Below are 12,625 nucleotides of genomic sequence, written 5' to 3' on the forward strand. Positions count from 1 at the left end.
GGACATCCAGAAAGGTTCCGTGTGGCCATGCCTACGAGTGAAAGGGCAGAGCCAAACCTCTGAAGCTCTCTCAAAGACACAACCAAAGGGTGCCTACCTGAATACATCTCCATGGGCTGCTCCCCACGGAACCCAGCAAGTCAATCAGACTTCAGGAGATTTGCCAAGAAATTACAGAATCATAGGATGGGTTGAGTTGGAAGGGACCTTAAAGCCCATCCAGTTCCAACCTTACTGTTACAGGCAAGGACACCTCCCACCAGGCTGCCGAAGGCCTCACCCAACCTGGCCTTGAACACCTCCAGGGATGGGGCAGCCACAACTTCTCTGGGCAACCTGGGCCAGGGCCTCCCCACCCTCAGAGTCAAGAATTTCTTCCTAATGGCCAATCTAAATCTTCCCCTTTCCAATTTAAAGCCATTCTCCCTCGTCCTACCACTCCAGACACTTGGAAAAAGCCCCTCTCCAGCTTTCCTGGAGGCCCTTCAGGTACTGGAAGCTGCTCTAAGGTCTCCATGGAGCCTTCTCTTCTCCAGGCTGAACAACCCCAACTCTCAGCCTGGCCTCAGAGCAGAGGTGCTCCAGCCTTTTCATCTCCATGTCATCCTTGGGCAGCAGATTGAAGCCTTTGTGCTCCCAGGAGGACAGGCAGCCACCACGAGGGAGGTCAACACGGAGCCAGCACTGCTCCCAGCAGCGCGGTTGTTTGAAAACAGCCAATATGTTAACAATTAGGGAAAGGAAACGCTGAAAAGCTGCCTTGTTAATTAAGGAACTGGCTATCAAAGGACTCATTAAAAGCTACTGAAACGGAATGGTTGTTAAAATAAATACCCATTAATCTTAATGTGCAATCAGGAATCCACTCCCGTTACCCACCTCGCGGCGAGGGGAGAGGCGCTCCTCGGCACACACCTACCGCTGCGGTGGTGGCACGAGCTTGGCAGTGGGCACCAACCCCAGAGGCCCAGAAGACACCCCAGCAGGTCATCCAAGAGAAAATGAAAGCTGGGGAGGGGCTCTTGATCAGAGAGTGCCGGGACAGGATGAGGGGGAATGGTTTTCAGCTGAAAGAGGGGGAGATTGAAAGGAGATCTTTGGGAGAAATGTTCTCCTATGAGGGGCAGGAGACCCTGGCCCAGGTTGCCCAGAGCAGTGGTGGCTGCCCCATCCCTGGAGGTGTTCAAGGCCAGGTTGGATGGGGCTTGGAGCCCCTGATCCAGTGCGAGGTGTCCCTGTCCATGGAAGGGGGTTGGAACTAAACGGGCTTTAAGGTCCCTTTCATCCCAAAACATTCTGTGATTACATGATATTATGATACAGAGAGGATTTTGGAGGCTGCTCATGGCCTCTCCATGTCTGGAAAGGTATCTTCCAATACCTTTTTTGTCTTTGCTGCTTGTACAGATGATTCTAAATGTGAGCCATTTGGAGAAGTCCTACAAGTTCCTCAAGGAATTCATAACCAACATCACTAATGTACTTCCAGAAATTGTCCACCCTACAAAACTCTATGGGACCACAACCTTCAAGGTGAGAAGGCCAGTAGATCCATCCCCATGCAGGTGTTTGGTTGGACAGTATCTTTTTTCCGGTAGGGTGGGGAGGCCCTGGCCAAGGTTGCCCTGAGAAGTTGTGGCTGCCCCATCCATGGAGGTCTTCAAGGCCAGGTTGGATGGGGCTTGGAGCAGCCTGATCCAGTGGGAGGTGTCCCTGCCACGCAGTTGGAACTGAATGGGCTTTAAGGTCCCTTCCAACCCAAACCATTCTGTGATTCTTCATTCTGTGATCGCTGATGGAACTGAGAGGTGACGGCACCGAGAAGCAACGACCCAGGGAACATGGTCCAAAACCAAAGCCTGTACCTACAGCCCCAGAGGATGGGACCATATGGACCCAGTGGACGGAGAAGGGCAGGGAACCTTCCTAAATCTTCAGTGGCTTTAGAGCACTGAGGAATTTATGGAAAAGGTAGAGAAAACATCTGCCCCAGGGTTTAAAAGGGAGAAGATGATGATCTTGGGAACTGCAGATACCACAGCCAAAAGACAACCAGAATAAGATGTGAGAAGGGAAACAACCACGTGGCCACAAAACACAATGGCACAAGCGTCAAATCCCTGTGCAAAATACAGATTAGCAAAAAGAAAAGTTAATTATTCTAAGAAGTTTTACGTTTAATAGAAAAGAAGAATCAACGCGGTGTCTTTCTCCAAATGATGAGACTTAAGTGCAACGCGGTCAGACACTACCACACATCCCAAAAGAATCAAATCCATCCCTAAGAGCATTAACTTCAGAGTAGGAATCAAGAGAGCAATTCCTAATTAATTAATTCTCTTTACATGGCTTTATAGAACCCTTATTAAGCAGAAGAAATCCCATTTTCCTCCCCAAATGGTTTGCATTACGGAAGAAGGATGGGAGCGGAGCAGTTCCTGGTTTCCAGCAGGGCACGTGCTATGGGTTGAGCTGTGTCGCTTTGCATTAGATGTGACCCATGTGGAACACGAGAGGTGACAGATGTGCAATCACTGCTTATTGATCTCAGCTACCATCAAGCTCCATATCTGATCTCCATGAAGCCATCTCAGGACCCAAACAATGAAGTCAACGTGTTGACTTATGGACTTGGAAAGAGGCGACTGGCACCAAGCTCCGAGCTGACATTCATAAGGTTCTGAAATTTGCTAAGAACAAGACCTTCCAGCCAACAAGAGAAGGTTGGAGATGAGCAACGCTTGTGGGCCAGGGCTCCTAAGCACACAGCAATGACTCTTGGGGAAAGGGATGCTCCCCAGCCTCGGAACTCCATCAGGTCTTCATATTACTTGGGTTAAAGGTTTCCTGATGGCCAAACTTATGAAAATCAAAGGTTTCCTCATGGCCAAACTTATGAAAGAAGAAGCAACGACTTCATGCATCATGTCTGAGGGAGGCATTTTGGATTCAACACACAGCAGGGACCTACTGGAACAGCCAATGGCATCGCATTCAGGTCAACAGCCTCAAAACCCATCCTGCTCCTCACAGGGAACAGGACAGGCATCCGTGCCTTGCTTTACCCAGAACAGGAAAGGCCTCTTCTTGCCCAGGATCTGCTGTGCCAGCAGTGACCTGATGAACAGCAGTTTGTGGTTTAGGAGGATCAACATTCTGCTGCGTTCCTCCCCTCCCCTCTACACCTGACTGGACAGGGAGCAGGGCACGTTGAAGTCACCTACGGAAGAACCTTTGGTGCCATTAACAAATCACTAGATTTAAACAGATTATCACCAAGGAGGTACTGTCATAGCCTCTTCTGAGTGAAACTGGGATTTTCGTCTTCCCATGACTATGACATCGGGCAAGCATTGAAACAAGTAGCCGAAGGAAGTGGTGGAGTCACCATCCCTGGAGGGGTTCAATAAACATGTAGAGGTGGCACTTCAGAACATGGTTTAGTAGGCACTGTGGGGTTGGGCTGGATGATCTTAGAGGTCTTTTCCAACCTTAATGATTCCATGATTCTATGACCATCCCTATCACGCAATAGCTTGGTGCAAGAACCTTCCACCACTGAAACATCTCAGGTCCACCATAACAAACCTATCAGAAGCAACACCTTAAAGCAGTGCCAACTAATTTTAAGTGAAATCCACCTTGCGCAAAGACCCACTTCAGCTGGAAAGCTGACGGCACCTGAACTGCAAAAAGAACAGTTGTTTCAACACCCCTGGAAGGTCACCATCACCTGGCCTGACACAGGATTGCTTTCAACCTCATAATGAAGTGCTTGGCTTCCAGGTATGTAAAAAAAATCAATGGGATATCATTTTCTGAAGTAAACATTTACCACTTCTCTTCTATTTTGAGCATTAAAGGGAAACCAGACTGTCACAGATACGGCAGCGAGACAACCAGGCGGCAAAGCTGAACTCCCAACAGAAGCTCGGAGGCAACCAGACAAATAGAAAAGGTGGGAAGATAAAAAACCAAATACGGCAATTATCCTCACCACACAAAAAATAAACTTTGGCTGTGTCGAAGATGCCTCCGGTCAACAGCTGGAGGCTATTCTGGCTGAAGGGAAGGCTCTGCTCAAGGCTTTCTTGTCCAGAGAAGCACAGCAAAAACGGGTTGGAGCATCTCTCCTGCAAGGACAGGCTGAGAGTTGGGGTTGTTCGGCCGGGAGAAGGTTCCATGGAGAGCTTAGAGCAGCTTCCAGGACTGAAAGAGGCTCCAGGAAAGCTGGGGAGGGGCTCTGGATCAGGGAGTGCAGGGATAGCATGAGGGGGAATGGTTTGAAGCTGCAAGATGGGAGACTGAGATGAGATCTTAGGAAGAAATGTTCTCCTGTTGCCCAGAGCAGTGGTGGCTGCCCCATCCCTGGAGGTGTTCAAGGCCACGTTGGATGGGGCTTGGAGCAATATGACCCAGTGGGAGGTGTCCCTGCCCATGGCAGGGAGCAGGACTGGATGGGCTTTGAGGTCCCTTCCAACCCAAACCACTCCACGATTCTGTGAATTTACAAAACCAAATCATGGAGGTGATGATCACAACCAGTTCCCACAGGTGGATCTGAAACCACTTGGCTTTTTTTTTTATAAAGAATGTTATTTCACTCTGACTTTGGGGTTTGGTTTTATTTTGGTCTTTGAGCAAATGACAATTTATGGAGCAATTACCTCCATGGTAATGGTTTTCTACACGGGCATCAAGGGGTTTAATGTCTACAAATTCCATGTCTTTGCTTAAGAGCGGCAGCAAATACACCCAACACGAAAAGCACCGCTCGTGGATATTGTAACCACACAGAATCATGGGATCAAGGATGTAAAAGGGTCCGAGATAAGACAGTGTAGAGGACTATGAAGTTTCCCCCTCGCGTTGAGCTGTCAGAGTCAACAAGTGACATCTACTTGAGACTTTTATTTCCTTAAATAGAAAAATAAATAAATAGAAGGAAGGGCAAGGGGTAGCAAAGGGAAGTACCTTGGGACGCAGCTGTTCCAACCAAGCACAGGGTGGTTTCTTTGAACCTTCTAGAGGCACATAAACACACATCCTGGCAGAGGTCTTTTTGTAGAAGCTCAGAAGGTTGCAGCAACGCTGGGAAGCTGTGGGGTGTTTTTTATATAGGCAAAAATGCCCAAGGAAATTCTCTGCCCAGAAAAGTTGTGGCTGCTCCATCCCTGGATATGTTCAGGGCCATGTTGGATGGGGCTTGGAGCAACCTGATCCAGTGGGAGGTGTCCCTGCCCATAGTGGGTTTGGAACTGGATAATATTCGGGATCCCTTCCAACCCAAATCATTCTACGATTCCATGATTCAATGATTAGGTCATGGAGAGGATCAAAGGAGCTACAAACTACCTGATCTTTGCATGTTGCCTTACTTGGGACTATCCCAGCTGAAACAATGAACCAAGTAGTAGCATCATCAACAGCCCAGAGCCCGTGTCAAGAGCAAAAGGGCCAGTTAGCAAAGAGTACCGGGACCAGTCCACTGGATGACGGCAACTCTTGACTACGAAGAAGAGGTTGGGTCTTGGTTCAACAGAAAGGTCAGATCATCATTCTCAATATGCAAACAGAAAACCTGAAGGTCTTCAAGGCCAGGTTGGATGGGGCTCTGAGCAACCTGATCCACTGGGAGGTGTTCCTGCTATTGCAGAGGGGTTGGAACTGGATGGGCTTTGAGGTCCCTTCTGACGCAAATCACTTTATGATTCTATGAAAGAGAGGATTCCAAGATCTGCACCCATTTTCTTGCACACCACGCAAACACGTGGTAGGAGAGCTTTAATTAACCACTTTTATAAGTCTATAGCGTGGCAACAATTGTGTGCAGAGCTTGGTCCCTCCAAAACAAGCAGCACCTACATTGGAGCATCCAGCTGCTCTCTGGCCTCCTGAGATGCTTCAGAGGTCTGTGCATGGACCTTCACACCGGAGATGTGTGGTAGAAAGCACTCCTGCTAGTCCAGGTCAGTCACACGATGGCATCATGCTTTGAGAAACACAAGGAACTATGTGCTTAATCCTTATTATCCACTTGATTTAACTGAAGACACCCCTATTAATCATGTAACCATCTGACCACGACTGTCCCACCAGGCTGGAGGTTCAGCCTATGGCATCAAATTCCCATTCTGAATTTGTTGCTTCTTACTTTCTTTACCTCACCCTCTTTTTTTAAAGAGTGAATGATGAAAAGCCCCCATCTACCCGCTCTCTAAATACTGCCCAAGCTGCACTGTGGATGTCCACGCCGCGTTCTTGTGCTGAGAACCGGTATGGGGAGACCAGGAGGCGCAGTGGCAGGGAAGCAGCTACCAAAACTCATGAAAAACCTTAAATACGTGGACAGAGCATCTTACTACAGCTCAAAGCGAGAAGAATCATAGACTAGTTTGGGTCAGAAGGGATCTTAAAGATCATCCAGTTCCAACCCCCTGCCGTGGGGGCAGGGACACCTCCCCCTGGCTCAGGCTGCCTAAGGTCCCATCCAACCTGGCCTTGAACACCTCCAGGGATGGGGCAGCCACAACTCATCCGGGCAACCTGTTCCAGGGCCTCACTACTCTCACCATGAAGAGATTCTTCCTTATGTCTCATCTAAATCTGCCCCTCTCCAGTTTATCCCCTTTCCCTCTCATCCTGTCACCATAAGCCTTTATGAACAGCCCCTCTCCAGCTTTCTTGTAGCCCCTTCAGCCACTGGAAGGTCACTATGAGATCTCCTCAGAGCCTTTTCTTCTCCCGGCTGAACAACCCCAACTCTCTCATCTTGTCCTCGTATGGGAGGTGCTCCAACCAAGCAAGAAGATACCTCCACGGTGTGGCTCAACACCCCTGGCCCAGCAGCAGGAGCCAACCCTAAACAGAACGGCACAAACCCAAGGCACTGGTGTTGCCACAGTGGCCATTTAGCAGCCTCCACCTGGTACTAAATTATTGATTTCTGACATTTAAATGTGTTCTAGAGCAAACACTCCAAGCAAATATGAGCAGCAGACTGAGAAAGGACAGTGCTGTAGATATAACCCTTGGAGAGGATGGCAACCCATGGACCAGCTGGACAAGGGATCGGCTTTGATGCTCGTCAATTTTCTCCTCTGTCCATGCTCGCTATTTTGGTCTCCACAAAGACCATTGATGTCTGGAAAGACCACCAAGACCCTGCAACAAGAGGCATCAAGGACGAAATGTGGTGCCCCAACAGCGGAGACATCTCATAAGATAGAATTATAGAATAGTTTGGCTTGGAAAGGGACCTTAAGGGTCATCTAGTTCCACCCCCTGCCATGGGCAGGGACATCCCACCGGATCAGGCTGTCCAAGGCCCCATCCAACCTGGCCTTGAACACCTCCAGGGATGGGGCAGCCACAGCTTCCCTGGGCAACCTGTTCCAGTGTCTCACCACTCTCATGGTGAAGAAATTCTTCCTAATGTCCAGTCTAAATCTGCCCCTCTCCAGTTTACACCCATAGAATGGTTTCAGTTGGAAAAGACCTTTAAGATCATGAAGTCCAACCAACGATCCAGCCCTGCTAAGTCCACCAGTAGACCACGTCCCTACTCTCAGCCCGCAAAGGAATTAAAACAATAAATAATCTGCGTTTAACGAGTCTCTGTATGTACACAAGAAGCAACCTTAATTTTTCTTGGTCCTACTTATGCCTCCTGACAGGGATTGAGGTTCTGTCCTGGTCATTGTGTCCACAGGCTGAGACTTTCCAAGTTAGCTTGACACAAAGCAGAGCCGTAGCCCGACCCCGATCGCAGCGCACAGCTCCGCAACTGGAACGAACACGAATTAAAAAACGGATAAATGACATATTTCATCCTCCTCTTTTGTGGCTTTTGTTTTCTTTTGTATTCACTTTGGGAATAACATTCTTTCCATTGGGAAGAGTCTGATTTTCCATTAAATACAAAGCAGCTGCCATTTTGGAAACAAAAAGTTGATTAAATACAGATTTTTTTTTTTTTCCTTCTCTTTTGCCCTAACGAAGAGCTCAAACCACGCTTCCTTCGGCTGATTTATCGGGGCAAAGTATCTGCCAACTGCAGCAGCAGGAAGACTTAAAGAGGAGGAACGAGGCTTGGCGCAGCTTGATCCAGTGGGAGATGTCCCAGCCCATGGCAGGGGGGTTGGAACTGGATGATCTTTAAGGCTCCTTCCAACCCAAACCATCCCATGATTCTACGAAATGCTAATCTGCTGTTACAAAAAAAGGGAGAAAGATCTCCAGGCTATGAGCACAGCACAAAACACTCATCCTCATGGCGGAGTCCTCCAGCACATTGACACCAAGGGTTCCTCACCCTTCGCACGCGTAAGGGTGGGCCGGATTCCCTGCTTACGCAGATTCCTCCTTGCCGAGATGCCGAAGGAAGGGTCGACACGTTGCCGTGACGTACGGCCGCCTGTTGCAAACCCAACTAACGCATGACTTAAGGCCCAGATGTTGAACAGACTGGAAAAAAAGATGAGCTCAAAACAGAAACTACCCAATCGCCCACTCCATTTCCACTCCGTGAGCTGTCAACGCCCAATCCGTGAGATATTTTTCCTTCTAAGCGGAGCCGATTATGGAGTGACCAACACAAGCGGTGTAGGGAGCTTCAACTCATTTTACATTTTTATATAAACTGAATCATATATTGATTTTATATTTTCAGTATTCAGACGTTATAGATGAAAACAAGAGGGAAGAAAAAGATGGATGGTGACATCTGTGGAAATTACTGTTATCTTTCTTAATTCGCTCATAGAATCATAGAATGGTTTGGGTTGGAAGGGACCTTAAAGAAAATCCAGTTCCACCTCCCTGTCATGGGCAGGGATGCCTCCTGGTAGACCAGGCTGCTCCAAGCCCCACCCAACCTGGCCTTGAACACCTGTAGAGAGAGGGCATCCACACCTTCCCTGGGCAACCTGGGCCATGGCCTCCCCACCCTCATCTCCTTATGCCCTTCAGGAAACCCAATGAAGAAAGACCACAGCGATCACAAGAAATCCATAGGATCTGTTCTTTTAAACGAAGCTGGATGAGGCTACGAGCAACCTGATCCAATAGAAGGTGTCCCTGGCCATGGCAAGGGGGATGAACTAGATGGGCTTGAAGGTCTCTTCTGACCAAAATGATTTTATATGCTTTGCTTCTCTTTCTTGCTGTTACCTTCAAGCTAGAGTACAAGATCCAGGGCGAACACATCTCTACGCGCAACCCTATGGTGGTCACAAAATGATGGGTCCTTGCAGCCACTTCAACCACACCACTAACACTCAACTGCCGTCACACAGCGATCTGCTCCGAATGACGGGCATGAGCTCCACAAACTTCTCCATGCGACCTCAACTCAAGTGACCTCTGTACAGGGACCCCAAAGGACATTGGGGTCCTCTAGGGCAGGTAGGTCTCGAGGAGGGGCTCTTGATCAGGGACTGCAGCGACAGGACAAGGGGGAATGGTTTTCAGCTGAAAGAGGGGAGATTTGAGATGAGATCTTAGGAAGAAATGTTCTCCTCTGAGGGTGGGGAGGCCCTGGAACAGGTTGTCCAGAGAAGCGGTGGCTGCCCCATCCCTGGAGGTGTTTCAAGGCCAGGTTGGATGGGACTTGGAGCAACCTGATCCAGTAGGAGGTGTCCCTGCTCATGAAAGCAGGTTTGGAACTGGATGGGCTTTAAGGTCCCTTTCAACCCAAACTACTCCATAACTTAATGATATCTGGGGGCTTTCGAAGCAGATATGGTGTTCACCAATGTTCCTTTGCAGCTTACAACTTAACAGAAGCACCTTCCAAGACTTCAAGTTGCCAGCAGATAAAATAAGACGGAAGCAGCTAATTGCAAAGTCTACGGTTTCACTTAAATTTGAACCTAAGGTGGGAGGGAGGATGCGGAAAAACCTATACTTCAACTTCTTGTGGGGTTTTTGGAAGGGAAAGCAGCATTGGAAGGGAAAGTTTGGATTCCTTCTGCTGCGGATGGATTTTTTAGCTGCCAAATTCTCCGTACGGCACATCTGACTCTTCGCGTCCATCTGGGCACGCAAAAGGAAGCACAAAACAGGTTGATAAATCGAAGTTCGTAAAATACAAATCAAAGCCACGTCGAGGTGACTCCACAAAGGGAAGCAAGACCCAGGGAAGCACGCACAGCCTGGTTTAAAGGATTTATGGGACCAAGCGCTTTCGCTTCAATGAATTTTCAAAGTGCTGAAAGCAGACAAGAAAACCATGTAATTACAAGATAACTTGGCTTACCCGGATTCGAGTTAACCAGCGCTCCCGGGTTAAGCAGAGGTCAGCCTTCTCCCCAGCCAGCGACGCTAAATCCACCCATTTGAACGTTCTGCTCCTTGATTTAAAGCAACCATTAGTTCTTGTTTCGACTCCTTCGTTTTAGGAAGGAGTTGGGATTTTGGAGACAATTGAGAAGACCAGAAAAGTAAAGCCCAGCTAACAGACCACAGCGAGGAGGGCAGGACAGGACCACACGGCCACGCGAATGCTGCTCCAGTCACCAGCCCATCTCCTCCACTCATTTTAAGGACGTTTTGTTCAGCTTTCAGGGAAAGCTGGTCTGAGTGATCCCCCAGGAGACTCAGATCATCTCTGGAGAGCAGAGGGAGCCCTCTGAAGAGCATACGACGTGGACAACAAAGACGATCTGAGGCTTGACATAAGGAAGAACTCTTGACATAAGGAAGAAATTCTTCACCATGAGAGTGGGGAGGCCCTGGAACAGGTTGCCCAGGGAAGTTATGGATGCCCCATCCCTGGAGGTTGTTCAAGGCCAGGTTGGTTGAGGCCTTGGGACCCAGATCTAGTGGGAGCACATGTCCCTGCCCATAGCACGGGGTTGGAATTAGACGATCCTTAAGGTCCCTTCCAGCCCAAACTATTCTATGATTCTGTGGAGCACGTCCCTGAGAGAGATGAGGTTGTTCAACCTGAAGAGAAGGCTCCAGGGAGACCTTCCAGCAGCCTTCTCGTACCTGAAGAGGCTCCAGGAAAGCTGTGGAGGGGCTCTTGATCGGATTGCAGGGATAGGACGAGGGGAAATATCTCTCAAGTGAAAAAAGGGAGATTGAGATGAGATCTTAGGAAGAAACGTTCTCTTCTGAGAGTGGTGAGGCACTGGCCCAGGTTGCCCAGAAAAGCTGTGGTTGCCCCATCCCTGGAGGTGTTCAAGGCCAGGTTGGATGGGGCTTTGAGCAACCTGATCCAGTGGGAGGTGTTGCTGCCCACGGCAGGGGGTTGAAACTGGATGAGCTTTAGGTTCCCTTCCAACCCAAAACGTTTCATGTTTCTATGACACAGGGAGGATTTTGGACACTGCTCATATCCCATCCACGTCTGCGTCCCAGGCAGCTCACTCCTTATTTTTTTTGACACGCAACTCTATCTACAACAGCAATAACTTCCAGGATTAGCCACAACTACTTCCCACCAGACATTTTAAGCTATGTTACAATTCCTCCTTTGTTCTGCTATTTCACGCAATCAGATTTTTCAACCGCTTTTAGACAGATTAACAATTTATTTCCACCGATTAATAGGCACTACCTGGAGAACCAAAAGTTAGAGGAGTTAAAAAGAAAATTAGGATCCGTCACAGTTAAGAACAAAACCAACTAAGAGCAGGCTAGCAACAACCCGCCATATAAAGGGATTACTCCATTCCTGACCCTTTCCAGGGGACCTCCAGGTATTATTTTTCATTGATTTACCTTAATGAAACTAATGCAACCCTCTCCGTGGGACGCTGACTCCACAGCTGTCTCGGCACTGGATTCAATTAAAGGAATAAAATACATCTGGCTTCAAAATGGTTGGAAGGCTTGAAAAGCCAGAGGCAAGACCATTTTTTGGCATCTCTCTTGCTTAGGGTACGCCCCAAGGACACCATGCGGGGTGGGTGATATTCAACCCCACTCTTGGAAATCCACAGTCATGGGAGATGCCCAAAGCATCCCCATCATGGCATCATGAGTAGCTCCTGCAGCCCTCCCAGCAACCAAGTTGTGGCTTTGGTGGAAGCTGGCCTCAAAATGCTTCAACAAGCTCTTTCTTTCCAGAAGCTGACGTTGATTTGAGACCTTGATGTTGACTTAGAAACCCCCAGGTACCCGGAGCCTGCAAAGATTCAAGGCTTAGCTACGCTCAGTTTCCAGGAAAAGGGGTACAAGCATCCAACCGCGGCATGAAATATCAATGCTACCACAGCAGCTCAGCATTAAAACAAAGAGCAAAGGTTAAAGACGGAAAAGCAGAAGCTAGGGTAGAGGCTACACCTCCACGCCAGCCACATCTCACGCTTGCAACCATGCCGAGCAAGGGCTGCACCGACAAAACCCACCACGGCACACGTTGCTTGCACGCGCCTTGGCTTGCAGACATGGGAATAGAAGAAACAAGGTAGCTTGAGAGCACTTTGTTTGCAATCTATCCACAGAAACAAGCAGAAATAACGACAATTAGAGGGGTTTGTTGAACCAGAAGGTAGGTCCAAAAGGTCCGCTTTGCTTTCTTTGTGCTAATTTTGCCCACATCCAAAGAGGAAGATAGAAGACAAGAAGAACTCACACTATTTTCTGGATAAAATACTGTTCGAGCACACCAGCCGGA

The 12,625-nt window shown here is 48.6% G+C and overlaps 1 protein-coding gene across 3 annotated transcripts in view; it reads right to left on the reverse strand.

The window, feature by feature from the left end:
• EXOC6B (exocyst complex component 6B) overlaps positions 1 to 12,625 on the reverse strand; it is a 363,401-nt gene that overhangs the window by 114,567 nt on the left and 236,209 nt on the right. The window lies entirely within an intron of this gene.

The sequence above is a fragment of the Cuculus canorus genome, chromosome 4, assembly GCF_017976375.1.
Source record: "Cuculus canorus isolate bCucCan1 chromosome 4, bCucCan1.pri, whole genome shotgun sequence".
Classification (NCBI taxonomy): Eukaryota; Metazoa; Chordata; class Aves; order Cuculiformes; family Cuculidae; genus Cuculus; species Cuculus canorus.